The sequence below is a fragment of the Podarcis vaucheri genome (assembly GCF_965113315.1).
Source record: "Podarcis vaucheri genome assembly, chromosome: 2".
In the NCBI taxonomy this organism is placed as follows: domain Eukaryota; kingdom Metazoa; phylum Chordata; class Lepidosauria; order Squamata; family Lacertidae; genus Podarcis; species Podarcis vaucheri.
This window is the reverse complement of record NC_138760.1, coordinates 97,722,039-97,740,420: the sequence shown is the minus strand read 5'-3', so window position 1 is coordinate 97,740,420 and position 18,382 is coordinate 97,722,039. Positions and strand designations below refer to the sequence as shown.

Here is an 18,382-nt window from a genome sequence, read left to right as displayed (position 1 = left end):
GTCGCCTTGGACTGGACTTAACCGCCCAGGGGTCCTTTACCTTACCTTAACAGTGATTGGCAGTGGCTCCCTGAGATTTCAGACAGGACATTCCCAGTCCTAAATAGAGATGTTGGGGATTGAATCTGGGACTTTCTGCATGCACAGCACATGCTCTGCCGCTGAGTTATGGCACTTCCCCCTAAAGCACATTGTTAGTGCCAAATTAGACTTGGGAATAGCTGCATCCCTGGCCAGGTACGGTAAGTTAAGAACTGCTTCCAGGTATGCAAGCAGCGAAACTTTACAAAAGTTGATGTTGTTTTTCACACCTTTTCACAAATGACTAACATTGATATGTGTAGTCAAGCAAGCAAGCAAAAACATTTATAGACAGGCAACTGTGGAAGAATTTATTAATAGGCTGAATGCACAGCAATCATTACTGCATTGCACATCACTGCAGTGCATGCCCTATATTTATGCAGACACCCCAGTGGCCTAAAAAAGGAGGGGAAGAGCGCAGGGTAGGAGCAGAGGGGAAGAGCAACATCACTATTCCTCTCCTTTGAACACAAGTTTCTGGGCATCGCAAGTGGGGAGAGTGTGGCTGAAGGGGTGGTTCTGCTTTAGGCAGTACCACAAAGAATGATGAGGTAAGAAATTGCTTTCTGAGACTCACAGATGCTTTTGCACTTGCGTGAGTCCTGCTTATGAGTTTCCCATTTGCATCTGGTTGGCCACTGTGCAAACAGGATGCTGGACTATGTGGATCATCTGCCTGATCCAGCAGGGCTGTTCTTATGGGCCTAAGGTTGCTCGGTCCAGCTCCTGCCAACCTAGCAGTTTGAAAACACGTCAAGGTGCAAGTAGATAAATAGGTACCGCTCCGGCGGGAATGTAAATGGCGTTTCTATGCGCTGCTCTGGTTTCGCCAGAAGCGGCTTAGTCATGCTGGCCACATGACCCAGAAAAACTGTCTGCAGACGTCGGCTCCCTCGGCCAGTAAAGCAAGATGAGCACCACAACCCCAGAGTCATTTGCGATTGAACTTAACTGGCAGGGGTCCTTTACCTTTTAAGGTTGGCAGAAACCAACAACAGGGTCTTTTTAGAAGTGGCCCCACCATTCTCCCCTGAGAACTTTAGTTACCCCCTCTTCTCTTTATATCTACTTCCTAAAGTAGATATAGATAGATGATAGATAGATAGATCTGGTAGATTCCACCATGCTTTTTATTGTGGGCACCCACACTCTGATGTTGTTTCTATTTGGTTTTGTCAGATTGCTTTGCTTTCAACATTTTTAAAATATTGCCTACCCTTAAGCCTTGACCTAAAAGGAGGACCAGAAATGCACACAAAGGCAACAGCGCAGCCCTAGAGGAGGCGTCTACTTGGCAACAAGCGCCACTGAGTTCAATGGGAATTACTATCCATGTATAGGAAACATCTCTTTGGCGCAAACACTGAAAGGGGAAGTGCCAAATGCCCTACAATTCCACCTGCTCAGAAGAAGGCAAATACAGACAGAGAGACCGAGCTAACGTGTTGCACATTCTTCCATGGGGGGGGGGGTAATCCGCCGAGCAGAAGCGGTTTCCTTTGTGCGCTCATTGTCTGCTTGGTTCCCGCATCCAAAAGAAGCAGCCTCCCTCCCCGCTCCGTCCCCCTGCTCAGGCCCCAGTGAAAAGGGGTCTGCGAGACGCGGCGGGGGTGGGGGCTCTTGTCGCTGCCTGTTGCCCACCCCACCCTTCGCCGCCGTTCCCACAGCAGCCCTGGCAGCAGGGCAGAAGCCCCTCGCGGCCCCCTCGAGCAGGCTCCCTCGCCTTCCCCCTTTTGTTAGCAGCCCCTACAGATGGTGCCCTGCTCGGGTCTCGGGTGTATTGCGAAGCGGGCGCGGGGGGGGGGAGGGGAGGGCGCGCGGCGAGCGGCCAATGGCGAGGCAGCCCGTCAGCTGACCTGCTTTGCTTACACCAGGTGCACGCCGGCTGCGGGCTGTGCAAAGCCGAGCTGAGGAGAGAGAAGGAGGAGGCAGAGGCAGCATCAGCAAGTGCGCGCGGCGGGAGGAGGGAAGGCGCCCGCGAGCACGAAGAGACCCCCGGCCAGCGGGGGGAGGAGGAGGAGGAGGAGGAGGAGGAAGAAGAAGAGCGCGCGCCTTGCCCGCGGGGCCCCGAGTGGAAAGTACAGCCGCGGTCGCCTCGGAGAAAGGAGAGGCGGCGGCAGGAGAGGGGGGCGCGCCCCGCCGTCCTTCTGGCCGCAGACTTGTGGCGTTTGAAACTCGAGCTGCCGGAGCCTGGCTAAGCGAGCCTCCTCGGCTCCCCCTCGCCACCGGGGATTGTTGTGCCTTTCCGGGCGCGGTTTAAGGAGCCTCTCTTGCGTCCTGCATGGGGGGGAGGGCCAGCCAGGCTCGTTCCTAGCGGCCGCTGTTGCCTCTCTTTGGGTAAGTGTGTCCCTCCTCCGTCTGGGCAGCTGGGAGGAAGGGAGCTGGGTTACCTGGGCGGGGAAGGGGTTAAAGCGGAAGCCAAGTTGCTATGGAGTAGTAAGCAGGGAGAGAAATGCTCTACAGTATATATGCTATATCTCTAGCATTCCACCAAGCCACCAGTGCCGGGAGTTTGTGAGCTGGGAGGGGATGGCATTTCACTGGGCAGAACGATAAGCGAGCCCTCCAGGGAGCAGAGGCTGAGATGTCACCTAGCAGGGATGGCTTTTGTTTGGAAAGGCTGCGCAGGGAATTGGGACGCTTAGAGAGCGTTGCCTAGCGGAGAGCGTCCATAAGGCTGATAAGCAATGGGCAAAACAGATGGAGCCAACAGCACCCTGCCCTCTGGCCCTGGATTTCTGGGCATGATTAGAAGGGGAAAGGAGGGCAAACAAGGGGGCGATTGTCTTCTCTCCCCTCCCCCTTGCCCCCAAATTTCTTTTTCTTAAGTGTTGACTTGCGGTTGGAGACCCTAGAAAGAAGAAACAAAGGTCAATCTAACCTGGTTTAAGGGGGGGAGGAAGGGAGCAGTTAGGTGTTAGCTGTTGTTCTTTTCTGCAATAGGTGTGATGATTCCAAAGGCTGGCTGCCTCCATCCAGCTGGCTGGAAGACTAAAAAGGGTGTGTGTGTGTGTGTTGCTGTCTCTCATCTAGCCCAGGCAGACCAAGTATGGAAAGTTTGCCAGCTAGTGTCCTTTGTCCTCTCCCAAGGCAGGAGGGTGAAGAGGATGCTGGCTGGTAGCAGCTATGATGAAAATCTGCACACACACACCCCAAATCTTCCCTGAACCAGACAGTTTGCTAGTTTGTGGTTTCAGCCGAAGCATGAAACACTTTCCCCGCCTTGTCTTTTTCTGCAGAGGCTTGAAGCACTTCAGTGGGATGCATGTGCTTTATCTGCAATTGTCATGCTCCGCATTGGGGAGCTGGTTGCTGCCAGGAAAGTTATGCCCAGTGATTATTTCATGACTTTGGGACTGTGTTAGTGTACCCTCCAGGGGGAGGTTTCTTCTTTAGAAAAAGAAGAAGAAAAGCATGTGTGTGAAATTAGTCAAAGTCAAGAAGATGGTTTCTGGAATATCCTCTGATGCCTGGATGACTTTTGTTACCTTCCTCTGTCTTGCTCTTTACTACTTAACTTTGTCCTCTTCTTTCTTTCTTTCTTTCTTTCTTTCTTCCTTCCTTCCTTCCTTCCTTCCTTCCTTCCTTCCTTCCTTCTGATTTTTAATGGACTTGCTGCATTGAGCTGCTAAGGCGCAGGCAATGGGAAAAGTACCAGGCTGAAGTTTCTGTGATTCCCATTTCTCATGGGGAGGAGGAGGCTGGTGCTGTGTGTCCCCCTAAATCTCTGATTTGCATGCAAATGGGAATGCACCCTGGCAGATGTCTTGCCTCATCCATTCACATGAAGGAATTTGAAAAGACAAGGAGTCTTCAGTTTAACAATAGACCTTAAGAAAATGGTATAAAGGCTTAGTGTGAGGGTTGCTCCCCCACCCCACTCTTCTGCACCAGCTCCCCTTGCTCTTTGGATATTTATATGGCAAGCTGTCTCTAGCAATCTGACCATGATAGGGTAAAATATGCTCCCTCTGGAGAGGTTTGTTGCAACCTCGAGATTCCAGGTAGGATACAAGATCCAACAGGGGCTTTTCTTCCCCCAAATTTGTTGAAACTGATGGCCAGACAGCTTGGCAACTTGAAGACCAACATCCACATCCAAACTGGTGTGCCTGTGTCTGAGCCATTGTGTGAGAAGAAGGAGCATCCAAAAGTACAAAGTCCTGGAGTTGTTACTGAGGTTTTAGACAGTGAGGACTTTAGGCCCTCTGCAAGGTCACCTAGCCAGTAAGCTAGAGGTACAGAGCTGTCCTCAAGAGAATCCAGTTTCTGAAGGAAGCCATTCTCCAGTGAGGGAAAGGAGATCTCTGAATCACACCCAGAGGGGAGGAATGTAGTCATCCTTTTGGGGATGGGCCCTAACAAAGTTGTAGAAGGTCCCTGGTTCAGTCTCTGACCTTCCAGATAAGACTAGAAAATACTTCCACTGGAGATTCTGGAGAGCTACTGCCAGGCAATGGGAACAATACTGAGTTGGATGGACCAGTTATAAGGGAGTTTCCTATGTTCCTGTCATTAATTGAGGCAGGGTTCGACCCTTAGACATTATTTCCAGGTCTTTCAGTTTCTGCCTAGTCTCATTCCAGCAATAAGCAGCCTGTTTTGGAAACTTTCAAATGCGTAGGAGTTCAATCTATCTCTCTATATTACTGTTCTATATAAAACTGTGTTATCATTATCTGAGAGCTTCAAGTAAAAGGGTAGAGTTGCTTCTTTCATATCTTTCCAGATGTTCAGAACTTTTTCTCTCCAACTGCATTCCAGAGGGGAGAGTATTACTTTGTTTTCCAGAGTATTACTTTGTTTTCCGTTAAGTTTGAACCAAATGTAGCTTTGCCATTAAAGACAAAATGCAGTTCCCTCCCTTTCTCTGTGTTGTTCATGACATTGACATCAAATAAAGGATGCAGTAAGCTTCCTTGCCTTCAGGCCAGATAAGACAAGATCCTGAGTCAGTAGGTTTTAATGGTGACCTAATCTTTTTAAATTGTTGTGCGCACCTCTAAAGACTTTGAAGTGCTTAAAGGGGGGGGGAGGCAAAACCACATCCACAAAGCATTCAGTGTGGTTCAGTGTGAAATGCTAGAAAATACCAAGGCAATTTATACGTCTTCAAAGCATGCCCTTTCCTCTGCCCTTTCAGGCATTAGTTTGGTAGACAGCAGCTGGCGCATTTCACCTTCTGGCTTTGTGGAGCCCTCATCACAGACTTGTGGTGTGGACTACACGTGAGCATGGATGAATATACCTCCTTGTGTGCCAGGCACCAGTTGCCTCCTCCTTTGTTTAGCTGCATAGCCGAAAGCAAAAGACCCTATTCACCAAGAAAGCAGTTAACCCTTGGGTTCCACGGTTTCATTGAAGAAGGCGTTTCAGTGAGCTAGCGGGAAAGAAGGCATTGTATTGGTTGTATTGGCATTGTTTCGGGGTGGACAACAGATGTTCGCCTGCTATTTTACATGTTTTGCTAAGTTATTTAGTGCCGGTTCGTTGCGTGCTTCCCAGTGAGCAACTGGCTAGAAAAAGAGGCAGAATCAAATGAAGAGTTTGCAGTACAGTTTGCAGGTGGGAGAAAGAAACATCACCACTGAATGATCAGCCCTCCCCCTTGAACTGTTTGGGAGTTGCCAAGGAATACATCAGAAAACTCTTTAGGTTGTACGTTATTTTCTTCTTTGTGAGATCCCAGGTGAAATTACTTCGCTGTTCAGTCCATCCATTAACTTATTAAAAAGTGGAAAGGAAGTGCTTTTAAATACGTCTTCAAGGGTTGCCTTCAAGAAGATGATTAGTGGGGTAAACGTGGCTGCGTTTAGCCGCCCCCACCCCCAAACCTGTGCAACTCCTGTTGTTGCTGTATGGGCCTATGACTTCTGAATCATGACATCTGCTCTACATTTGAGGACTTCCTGTGCAATTTAGAATCCTTCATGATCAGTTTCCCAAACTGTGGAGTCCCCATGTGTAGAGCAGGCTCCCTGTTTTCAAAGTTATAGTCCCAAACACCAATGGCAAGTAGAGCCATGGTAGGCTGAAGCAAGCGCTTTGTGGCACACTTGCCCAGTTCGCAGGAATCCTATCTAAAGAGGGCTATTATTTCATGCAATCATATCTTGCCTTTATACTTCCAGTGAATTGTGAATTTGAAGTTATTGGCCTGTTTTGTTTTGTTTTAAGGTAGGGTGTACACAAGCTTGTCAGAAGAGAGCCATCCCATGTAGGGTTTCCACATATCTCTTGTTTCAGCCTTGCAAATAAATCTGGAAAAGTTACTAGCCCACCTCTCCTTATGTAGCTGCATCCAACATTTGTGGCATAAAAGTGACAACTTGTATAAAGATGCATTTCCTCCCTCCCCATGGATGACTCTCTGTTTGGAAGTCTGGCTCGTTTTTGAGGTTTCCTACCACTTTTAGTATGTTGCAAACAATATTTTATGAAAGCCTGAAAAGTTATGCTTGCAGTGTTTGTGGTGAGTTCTGGATCGTTGATTCTTCACAGGGCACACAAGCCCTTCTCCTGTACTTCCTGACTGATCTGGGCTGTATTCACATGCCTAACTGAAGCATTTAGTGCTCATTTCCATGTCATTTGGAAACAGTTTTTTTCCCCCCTGGGTCCAAATAACATGGAAAGAGTGCTAAACTTGTGCTGTTTTCCACTATATTTCCAGAAGTGGCTTTTACATCCTGAGAAAGCTCAAGTGCAATGTGGAAAAGATCAGTTAGGGAAACTGTGGGGAAACTGAATAAACTGCCCTAGATGAGCCATTTCCCCTTTAAATATTGCAAAAGGGGGGGCAGGTGTGGGAAAGCCATTGCAATGTCAAACCCTGCCAATCTTTTAAAGGCTCCAAACCTTTGCAAAACCCAGCCAGCAGAGCCCCTGGGAGCTGCCCAGGGTTCTGATTTCCCTCGTCCTGCTGGGCTGGAGTGGAGTGGAGCAGAGCTGGTGGCTCTGGCATTCATTTTCACTTTCCCTGTGGTCTCCAAGCCCCAGCAGAACAGGACAAATGGTCTCTAACCCAGGGCAGATGAACTTGAAGCCCTCCAGATGTGGTTGGACTTCCAGCTTCCATTTGCCCCAGCCTGCATGGTCAGTGATAGGGTGGGTGTTTGCAGTCTACCAACATCTAGAGAGCCATCGGTTCCCAACTTATGCTTTAATTTTAAAGTGTTTGCTCTTCAGTAGAGCAGCAACTGGACCATTGATACTTACACACATATAGAATCTGCTTTGACTTCAAAATCCTGCGTTGGAAGATGTCGTTCATGGCTCATGAAAATAAGATGGCATACTTGCTCGTAGGAAGCCTGTATGACTAATTTTAACAATCCAGGTCACAGGCTTAGACACTTTCAATGCTGGTAGTCACAATTACTGCTTTACCTGCTATTTCTTTTCCCCTGTAACTTTTAGTCGAAGAAATGTGATGGTCTGTGTATTTCTCTCAGCAGTACTTTAGGTAAGTCAAAGCTAAAAGTACTAGAATTGCATTGTACTTTAGTACAGTATATCAAGACAATTTAAGAGTCCACAAACTTCCTCTTCTGCAGTCTGTTTCTCTTAATACATTGTGTTGTAATATAATACAAGAAAAGCCTTAATTAGAACTGTCCAAACATTAAGGGGAGTATTAAAAATAAACAATTACAAGCTCAAGATTAAATGTAAATCAACTTGCATAACTGCAGCTTAGTGTGGGAAATCATTTAAGTTTTCTGAAACTTTTAAGACAAGTAGCAAACTTTACAAGTCAAATCAGGCATTCATTTTAACATAATCATATGCATATTTGGTCAGGAGAAACTATTTTCCTTAATGCAGTTTTGTTCCGTTCACTTCTGAAGCAAGGTTTCTTAAAAAGAGGAAAAGGTCCCTTATTCTTTCACGCCCCATTATTTTCTAAATATGTAGTTAAAAGCACTGTGCACCCAAACTATTGAAAATCTGGGTTTAATTTTTTGTACTCATCTTAGAGCTGAACTGAAATCTATTGCACATACTAAGAAATTTAAAAAACCAAAACCCTGTAAGTATGCCTGAAATTATTAACAAAGAGGGAGTTTCAGTTTTACAGTGCATATCTGCTTTGAAGCATAATAAAACATAATAAAAACAAAAAGTAAACAAATCCATAATCTCCTTCCACAAACACATTTAAAAGGACATATAATGTTAATCAGCCAAAGGCCTGGTTGCAGAGGAATGTTTTTGCCTGGCACCTAAAGTCTCCCTGGGGAGAGCATTCCACAAATGGGGAGCCACTGCAGAAAAGGCCCATTCTCATGTTGCCGCTCTCTGGACGTCTCATGGAGGAGGCACACAAATAAGGGCCTCAGATGATGATCACAGTGCCCAGGTCAGTTCATATGGGGACAGGTGGTGCTTGAGGTGTTGCAGTCAATGGGATTTACTCTGATAAATATGTATAGGTTTGCACCTTTATTTTTTTTAGTTCTGTTCTTTTGGTTAGCCTTAGGGACTTGATTCTCAGATGTCACTGCAACCCTTTGTAGGTCAAGTAGTCTTTGGAGGATGGCCTGAGAGTGTTTCTTCTAAGGAAATTGGCTTGCAAATACACATACCAGGATTTAGTTTTCCTAGTATGTGTATTTGCAATCTGAATAGGTAAAAAAACCAGGAAGGATTAAGGTAGGGTCAGGGCTTGAGAATAGCTTTAAAGAAAGGGAACAGGAAATGGAACAGGTGAATAACCTTTAACAAAGGACATTAGAATATTAGTTTAATATACACATTCATTCAGAAAAAGGAAAGGGGGAAAAACAGAAATAATGAAGATACTTGTAGTAACAAAATCTGTCTTCTCTAGTGCTACTTTAAGCTCCTTTATTATTTCTTTAATTTTGGAGCTTTTCGTAATAAAAACAAACTGTAATTTTCAGACTCGAGCCATCCCAGTTCACCAATGATACTCTTTGGCAGGCATGTGGTCCCCACAGCTGTCCTCTCATTTGTGTATGAAATAGAAACACTGGTGTCATTTGTAGGTTACCATAGTTACATGAACAATACACGTGTGATACTTCATCCTTCCAAGCTAAAAGGGTTTCTCAGTTCTGTGCCTAGAAAATGTCTGCCAGGCAAGGGGGACAAACCTATGGGAAGGGTGACTTTAAACATTTTTTTTAAGCACCCCCTTTAATTCACTTTCTACAATGTTAATTTATTGCAATTCTCCTTTTCAGTTTAACAAAAGCTAATTGCAGGCCTCCAGCCAATTAAGCACTTCATCCAGCAAGCTGCCACACTAATGTGGGTTTGCAGGTGTCCTGTAGGCTCAGGAATCTGGGGCTGATTAATGTTGTTGTGTCACAAAGTAAGCTTTACCTGGCATTCAAGATTTACAGGATATTTAAATGTGAGATGTTTAGCTTGACTCCCAAGAGGTTGCATAGTCCAGCAAAAGGAATGGTGAACTTGGATTGGGGTTTAAAACTCTCCTTGGCTCCTGGCTTCATCGTGTGACAGAGAGACACCTGCCACAACCCATCTCCATTCCCTGTTTGGTAAAATATTAAAATTACTGAACACAGTGGGGTTGGCCTCTGTGCCCAGAGGTTTAAAATCTTAAGGTTTTGGGGAAAGAATTCTGTGGAAGAACTGCCACTTCCTAAGCCTGCTGGCTTGCTCCAAGCAGGGAGGTGGTGGAAGGGTGGTATGGGGTTTTTCTGAAGCCTCCCATTGACAACAGTGGAAGGGAAAATCAATATGTCAGTTTCAGGACTTGGGGGGGGGGCTGCGGTGAGACTAATCAGATTGGATTTGTTCTTCCAAGCGTGCAACATCCTCCAGCAGATATATTTCAGGGTAGTAGGCTCAGGATTGCTAATGGTATTGGTCACCTTCCCTTCCATTCTCTTTTAAGTACTAGGGATGCTGTTCCACGTATCAATCGGGCCAAGTCCTGAGATCAGTAGTGGGAGGGGGTTGCTAATGTGTGTGGCCCATTGTGTGGGAACCCAAAGTAGGGCCTTTTCCACGGTGGTGCCCAATTTTGGAATTTCACGGAGGCACAGATGGCCATGAAATGGATGGGGTTCTGCTGCCTTGTGAAGACTTGCTTGATTTTTTAAAAGCTTTTGGAGGCCCTGTGTTTTGCTTGACTTAACTTTTTTAGCCTCTACTCCTTTTGCATTTTATAATTATATGCGGTTTTATTGCTGGTTTTTAATATTTCTATCAAGTCTTCGTGATTTCTGTCAATGTGTTGTAAACTTCTTTGAGGCCTTTTTTAAAAATGAAAATGGTATACAAGAATGCAACATAAATAGCAAGTAATTAGAGCCTCCTCCTCCTCCAGGATCTCATCCAGTTCTGATTTGGTACTGCCAAGAATGGCTGCAGGCAGGGACAGAGGAAGGTGTGTGTAGTGGGTGCGGACCACCCCGGGTGTCACCACTGAAGGGGGTGACAACACTCACTGCAGGGCGTACAGCGTGCCCAAGCCATGCGTCTCTCCTGAAAGAGATGCAGTGGTTGGGTGCGCACAGGTTCCACGCTGCCCAAACGGTCCACCCGCTGCCTCCCCCCCCCCCCAGCTGTAGGGCGGCTGAGTGAGAGGAGGAAGGCAGACTCCGGAGGCCCTGCGGTGCACCCCGACCCTGGGCGCACCACCCCAGGCACCTGAGCGGCTTCCTCCGCCACTGGCTGTAGGGCATGATATCCTGTTTTAGCTGAAAGTAAGAACTCTGATTTGAAAATGGGGCTTTCTTGATCACCAGGCTGTAAATGATGTTTGGACTTACTTTGTATGGCAAAAGTAAGGGTGAAAGGTGATTCCTAATTCTTAATAGTAATATAATACTAACAGGAAATCCCCACATTTCAGGAAGAGATAAGCTGTACCATTATTATGTATCATCTCCTGGTGTGGTTTAGACTTGCAGTAACAATTTCCTTCTGCAAAGGTAGGGGACCTCTTAGAATTGTCCATCCTTTCAGAGGCTGATGTATCTGGATGAAATCCTGAAAGCTCTCAGGGAGCTTCCCACTGCTATGGTTGGTGTTCCTGCTGAAGTACTTTTCCATGCAGAAGCTGTACTTAGTTGCTAGGTTTCTAACTAGGCCTGCCTGTAACAAATTCACCTTCCCTGTTCTGAAACAACAGTGCAGTTTTCCAATCCAATTTCAAGCATAACTCAGAGTGATGGTGCTAACCTTTTAAGGTTTTAAATGGCTTAGAATCCAGGTTTCTAAACAAGCACCCTGTTGTCCTGCAGGACTCTTATTTGAATGCTGAAGTAATCTTCAAAGCTCTCTTCAGTGTTCTCCTGCCTGGCAAATGCTGTGGGTTGTGACTGGATCATAGGACCTTTGCAATGGTGCAAATATCTTGAAGTTGATTATGTTGTCACTAAGACCACTTCATTTGGCCAGCCTTTTCTAGTATGTCACCTAAGCTGGTTTTATCTGTTAACTATCAACCATATATGTGCATACCCACATATTCCTCTGTTACAGCCAGGGGTGACTGGTGGACGCTGGACCTTGTCAGGCAACTAAGCAGGACTTAGGACCTCCATAAACTTCCAGACATATAGGAAAAGATTATTCCCCTCTTCCAGCTTGTTCACTTCTAGACCTACTTTTAAAGAATAAGCCATAAAGTGGTGTGATATTAATTGGACTAGGATCTGAGGGAACAGGGTTAAAACCACTACACAGACATGAACCTTGAGTCAGACATGGTCTTTCAGCCTAACACATCTCAGTATTGTTGTGAGGATATCATTGGGAAGAGGAAAATCATGAGTGCCACTTGGAGCTCCTTGGAGGAAACCTGGAGATATAAATGCAAAGAAGAAGATGATCTTCAGCATGTTTCGCCCTGTTTTTGAAGGCAGCAGGGAGAGGGCAGGTTTAGAAAAATACTAAAACAAACATTAAGAAATCAAAGAAAAAATAATTTGGGGCACAACCATGATATTATGGCCTAGTCATGTTAGATATTACATGCAAGTCCATAGCAATTCCAATTTGAGGATGGATGTCTGCTGGGACAGGCTTGACTGGGCGAGTTGTGCGAGCCACATGTAATACATGTGCCTATACTGTGTTTAGACTCTGTACACAATGTTCTCATCTACAGCTTTCTGCTTTTTGTAACAGCATTTTGTTGTTGTTTAGTCGTGTCCGACTCTTCGTGACCCCATGGACCAGAGCACGCCAGGCACTCCTGTCTTCCACTGCCTCCCACAGTTTGGTCAAACTCATGCTGGTAGCTTCGAGAACACTATCCAACCATCTCGTCCTCTGTTATCCCCCAAAGTGTATAGTCCTCGCAACAACCATGCAGAGTTGGCCACCATGCAATTTTTAGCAAAACGGAAAGAGCAGTGCTTCCACCTTAACGAATCCACAAGCTTGGAGGAGAGCCAGTATATCATCTAAAACAAACAAACAAACAAACAAACAAACAAACAAACAAACACCCAATTCTACAGCAAGACATTTGTTGGTTTTCAGCTCTGCTGTTGATGGCAACTAGGTGGATAGTTACCCCTTTGAAAGTGTACCAGACAATTTTATATAGAAATACTGAGAGTAATTTACCCAACAGTAGCATCATACAAAGAGGCTATAGCAAAGGAATTATGGTCCCCGATCAACATTCTATTACCTAGTGCACTGGTTTGGGGGTGGGGAGTATAAAGATGAGACTCTTGCCAGTTGGCTTCCAGAAAAGAAAAATGTGCAGATAACAGAGATGAAGGACCAACCCATTCCAGGTCACCCACAGCATCTTCATACAGATTTAAGCAGGCAGAAGAGGCCTACTTACAAACTGTGTGCCTCAGAAATAAAAAGAAAAGGCATATACAATGTGCACCTGCTTTGCCAGTGAGGAACTTCTATATTTAATAAGAACAGTAACTTTTTTTAAAAAAATGTGCCTTCACGGCTGCTTTACTGCTGTCCACGTGCAGTTTCCAAGTTCACTTCTTTAACAATTATTTGTGAAAACAAGCTGCCTTTTGGAGAACTGCAGCTAAAATGCAAGGAAAGATTTGTAGTATTGGTTCATGTCTTGGTTACATGTAACATCCTTACATTACTTGCTGCCATGGGCTCCTTCAGGAGAAAGCTTAGGATGCAGATTCAGTAGTGATGCTGACGCTGTCAAGCTTATGTTCATACAAGCCAATCATGCATCTAATATTCATTCATTCATTTGGCAGCTACTAAATTACTGACAATGGCAAGGAAGAAACACAGCTACTGTAACAAGCTTGAAGTGTGCATGCCTTTATCAAAAGTTGTCCTTCAGAAAGATACTAGATTAGCCCACCTTCACATTAGATAGACAAATTTCCAGTTCAGGTTTAGTTACATGTTTCTCTAATGCATCACTACTTCTCATTTAGCACATATTGTTTTAGGATTGGCCGAGCAGTGGAAATAACTGATTGATGGAAATGGTTGCAACAGTTCAAATGGAAAGCTAGGGAATATGCAGGGAACAGAAAACTGGGGGTTGGGGAGTGTTATTTGGGGAGAAGCTTTTTATTTTTGTTTCAACTTAAGCTCCATGTTGCCGTGAGTGAGCATCCTCTACTGATCACCACCTTCCCCGATCTGTTGTCCTCCATTTCCCATCAGCCTCAGTAAAGTATGGCCTCTTGTTGGGAATGGTGGGAATTGGAGTCCAATCACATTTGGAGGGCACAGGCAGGGAGGGATCATCTGTCACATGCTTCATACTGTTTTGTTGTGATCAGCCTTGGGCATTCTTGCTAACTGAGGAGTGGCATACAAATGTGTTGAACACCGTAAATCACTGTTTCAGCCCCTTGTACTTGTTGTATAACTTCGTGACTTCTGTCACATAATTTGTCCTGCAATAAAGTGATTTATCTCACTATATCATATTTTAGATTGTTTGCGAGAGAGATCCTTTAAAGGGTATAAGAAATGAAATACTGAAAAGGATGAAATCAATGGCAGTTTTGTCATTAATGCCCTCCATTTTTCACCTTAAGTGGCATTGCACTATACACCAAACATTTGTCAACAGCACTTGCAGAACGTTGCTTGGATTAGAGTACTTCAGAGGTCAGGAGAAGTGGTGCAGGTGCTCCCAGGGATCCAGTCTTTTGTGCAAACTTTGGTGTATTCTTTCATTGCACACCTTTGCTAATCTGCTAACCAACAGGACTTCATGGCAACACCGTTGCACATTGTCCCTTGCTGAGGGTGTACAGCTAAACAGTTCTACGTCATGGTGAAAATAAAACCATTTCTGGCCTCCAAATAACTTCCAAAAGAGTTTTGAAAGTTAGGAAACTCTAATGACATGCTTTCATAAGTAGACAGCTGCAGGTAACAGTCATGTTTAAATAGAAGGTTCATGAAAGGTTACCAATTTTGTAAGTGAAGGCACCTCACTGTGAATCTACCAGAGTGCTTCTCAACTGCTGAGAAATGATAGAACAGCAAAACCAGAGATAGGCCTTAAGTAGACATGGATTGAGTAAGGTGCTGCCTTGCATCGTCAGATCAGGACTCTGGCTACGCAAGTAGCATAGAATCATAGAATTGTAGAGTTGGAAGGGATCTCAAGGCCCAACTAATCCAACCCTCTGCAATGCAGGATTCTTAACTAAAGCAGCCATGACAGGTGGCCGTCCAACCTCTGCTTAAAAGCCTCTACAGTGGTGCCTCGCAAGACGAAATTAATCCGTTCCGCGAGTCTCTTCGTCTAGCGGTTTTTTCGTCTTGCGAAGCAACCCTATTAGTGGCTTAGCAGATTAGCGCTATTAGCAGTTTAGCGGCTATTAAAGGCTTAGCGGCTATTAAAGGCTTAGCGGATTAGCGGCTAAAAGGCTATTAGCGGCTTAGAAAAGGGGGGGAGCGAAAAAAAATTGGAACACTCGCAAGACGTTTTCGTCTTGCAAAGCAAGCCCATAGGGAAAATCGTCCTGCGAAGCAGCTCAAAAACGGAAAACCCTTTCGTCTAGCGGGTTTTCCGTCTTGCGAGGCATTCGTCTTGCGGGGCACCACTGTATTGATAGAGTTGGAATCTCCTTTCCTGTATCTTGAAGTCACTGGTTCAGGTTCTATTCTCCAGAGCAGGAGAAAACCAGCTTGTGCCATCTTCCAGCTTGTGCCATCTTCCAGCTTGTTGAACAACAAAGGGGCCCAGGACAGAACCCTGTGGCACCCCATGTATCACTTTCCCCCCAGAATGACAAGGAACCATTAATACACACAAATTGTCTGAAGCAAAGGACAGGATGGCATCTTCACCCCCCCCCCCCATTTCACATATAGAGAATGACTGGACAGGCAGTTGAACCTTCCCTGTGGTGACAGGTCAGTGTAATCCACTACACTTGAGGACAGCAGGCTACCTTACAGAGTGCAGGCCAGGCTATGTGGTACACAAAACTCTGTCCTCCAATAAATAGGTTTGTACTGTTGCATCAGATGTTAAGCATCAGCAAACAATCAAGACATATGATGTGTATATCCATGTTGGCAAGTGGCAAAATGCAGCAGTAAATATTTTCACACTGGTAGAAGGCCTCTTCAAATAACTTCCTCCAGGACGTCAGTTTAAGCTACAGCATTATTTGGCCTGTGTTGATTACGTACAACAGGCACGTCATTTCCCCTCGGTTGTAGCATTTGTACCAATTTTTGTTCAAGATGCCTGCTTTGCTCAGACAAAATTTGGAGGCAGAGTTACAAAGTTCTGACACAGAAGGCAGAGCGGGCAGGCAGGAGGCCCAGGTGAGCTGCAGAGGTTTGGTGAGGTGTGAAGGGAGGGAGGTAAGTGTCTTAGGCAAGGTGGGGTTGATGAGTGAAGCAGACAGGGACACACAGCTGCTGCTTACACCTATGTAGGTGTTCTGCAAAACAAATGCGCAGTTTCAGTTGTGCTGGTAACACCTCCTAATTATACTCAGGATGCCCAGCTGATGTTTACCGTGCCTTTGGACAACAGTGAACTAAATCACACTCTGAGTACACCTGTTGAAATCAATGGGCTTGTGCTACTTTCATTGGGCATGGCCCATAGAGTTAGGTGTGCCCAGAGGATATGTATCCACCAGTGCTTCATAATGTATTATTTTTCAGTTTATCCCTTAATCTGGGTTGGTATTAAATCTTAAAACCTTTATCACCATGTGCCTGTTTCCTCCATGGAAGACTGTGATGAATGCCTCCTGTTTCACAAAGTATGCTAAATATGTCTAGTTTCACCTGTGCACATTTTAACTTAATCCAAGAGATAAGCAGGAAGGGGGGGGGGACCTCAGGAGATTTCCATGCTTTTGTAAAGTAGCAGAGGATGTGCATAGTCAGAAACAACCATGTATTCCTCACAAAAAGAAATTAGTCTTTGGTGAGTGGTTGGACAATGTGCAGGTCAATCAAGCAATCAATCAATCAAGCAATCAGGAATTAATTAAAAAGGACAGAGCTATACAATAGATGACGGGTAGCTCAGGTCTTTTCCAGACAAAAGCATATAGATTGTGGGAAGCTGAAATCATATTTTTTAAAAAAGATTTAAAACTGTCATGTAAGGAAGCCGTGGAAGTGTGGCACTCATGACACTGCACATCAACTTATGGGATAAGGTGCAGGCTACCTTGCCACTACTTTCAGTAACGGATAATGGGAAAATGTGTAGGCATCACCTTTGACTCACCTGATTTTTAATAACCAGCAAAATAACCTTGAATTCTAGAAGTCAAGTCCTCTAATAATAATAATAATAATTTCCATAATGATGTAGTTATAGCAAATCAATGGATCTTTATTTATTAACAAATTTTAAAAATCTGTTTCTATTTAAAAGAACCTCAAGGCAAATATACCAAACAGGAACCAGATCAATACAGTAGATTAAGAACTGCATGAAAGCCTATTGAAATAGCATGATCCTGTTTTCAGAATTAACAGTATATAAACAGTAAAGCATCCAGGCCCAGATTAGCCTTCTGGGAAGGCCCGATGTAATAAAAAGATATTCAACAGGTGCCCAAATGGTTGTCACCTATCTGATATGCACCAGAAGGAGTTTCCAGAACACTACACTGTTGCCCTGCACTGTGTCATCATGGAGCAGAGCCCAGTGTTATGGGGCACAACTAAAAGTTCCTTTCCTGATGACTGCACCAGTGTATAGCGAATTCTGGCAATTGTGGCTTGCCATTTTATTTTTAATTGCAATACTGAACAGTTTATTGCAGAAGAGCTGTAAATAAGAGGAGGAGCCATTTAGGTCCCTCCCCCCTCATTTTCAGCTGTTCTGCAAAAAATGAAAGGGCACATGGCTTTATATTAGGGGGAATACTTAGGTCCCCCACCAATATAAATCATTGTGCGCTTTCATTTTTGCTACCGTATTGTTGAAGAGTCAAGACTATAAAAATGGATGAACTGTTTATACGTGTATTTATCTCAAGCTTTATGTTTTTCCGATAGCCTTTGTCATTAATATGTTAATTAATAAACGCACACTTAGAAACTGTTGTTAAATTTGATTTTACAGTCCAGCATCCTAGCAAAGGGTTTCCTAGACACTGGGGAAGCCCCCGGAGAGAGAGTGTAGTGAAGAATGAAAGTCACTACAAAAAGAATAGTAGCATGTAAGCATCAGGCATCCCGGAACAGATTCTGAGATCAGGGAGACGGCATTGTCTGTGGTGTTCCAAATATCCATTTAGAAACTCTCTTGTACCCTAGGAAGGCATTTTTGTGACTGCAACGGGAGTCACAGAATGGAAAACATTGGATCTGCCTTTTCAAAATGGCTTTGATTCATACTTTTGTCCCTGAGTGGTGCAGAGGACACACCCATGCAATGATGCTTTCCTGACTTTCCCTTTCTTCTGTAGCCCCCTCTGCTCTCCCCAAATCTGCTGCTGTTGGGGCTCGCTCAAAAATTACTTTAGATATTGGGGGGTGGCGAGCTGCTGCAGTTGGAAAAGGTTGTTAATCATGTCCCTTACGTGAACAGAGAAGCAATATAAGATCCAAGCCAGTCATTACACAACTTAAACTACGGTCTTTCATGTAAATACAACGCATATACTTCAGAGTCTCCTTGCTTGTGAGTGGACAGACGTTCTATATGATCATCTACTGGCTGCGCTTTGAATCATGTTGGTTAGTTAAAGTGGGAAAGAGAGAGGCACAAAAGTGAGCACTTTCTTGTGTGCAATAGGAAAGAAGAGTTCTTGATTGCATCTGATGGCTAGAATTGTGAACTGTGCTACCCCTTGGAACCTAGCAATATAAGAAACATGAAGCTAGCACAGCA

The 18,382-nt window shown here is 44.8% G+C and overlaps 1 protein-coding gene across 1 annotated transcript in view; it reads left to right on the top strand.

Annotated features, from left to right (window-relative positions):
• The first annotated feature begins 1,949 nt into the window (after positions 1 to 1,949).
• Positions 1,950 to 18,382, top strand: part of LRRN1 (leucine rich repeat neuronal 1) — a 27,962-nt gene continuing 11,529 nt past the window's right edge. Inside the window, exon 1 of the mRNA XM_082209654.1 lies at positions 1,950 to 2,421. The gene's annotated coding sequence lies outside the window, so the exon portion shown is untranslated. The remainder of the gene's footprint in view (positions 2,422 to 18,382) is intronic.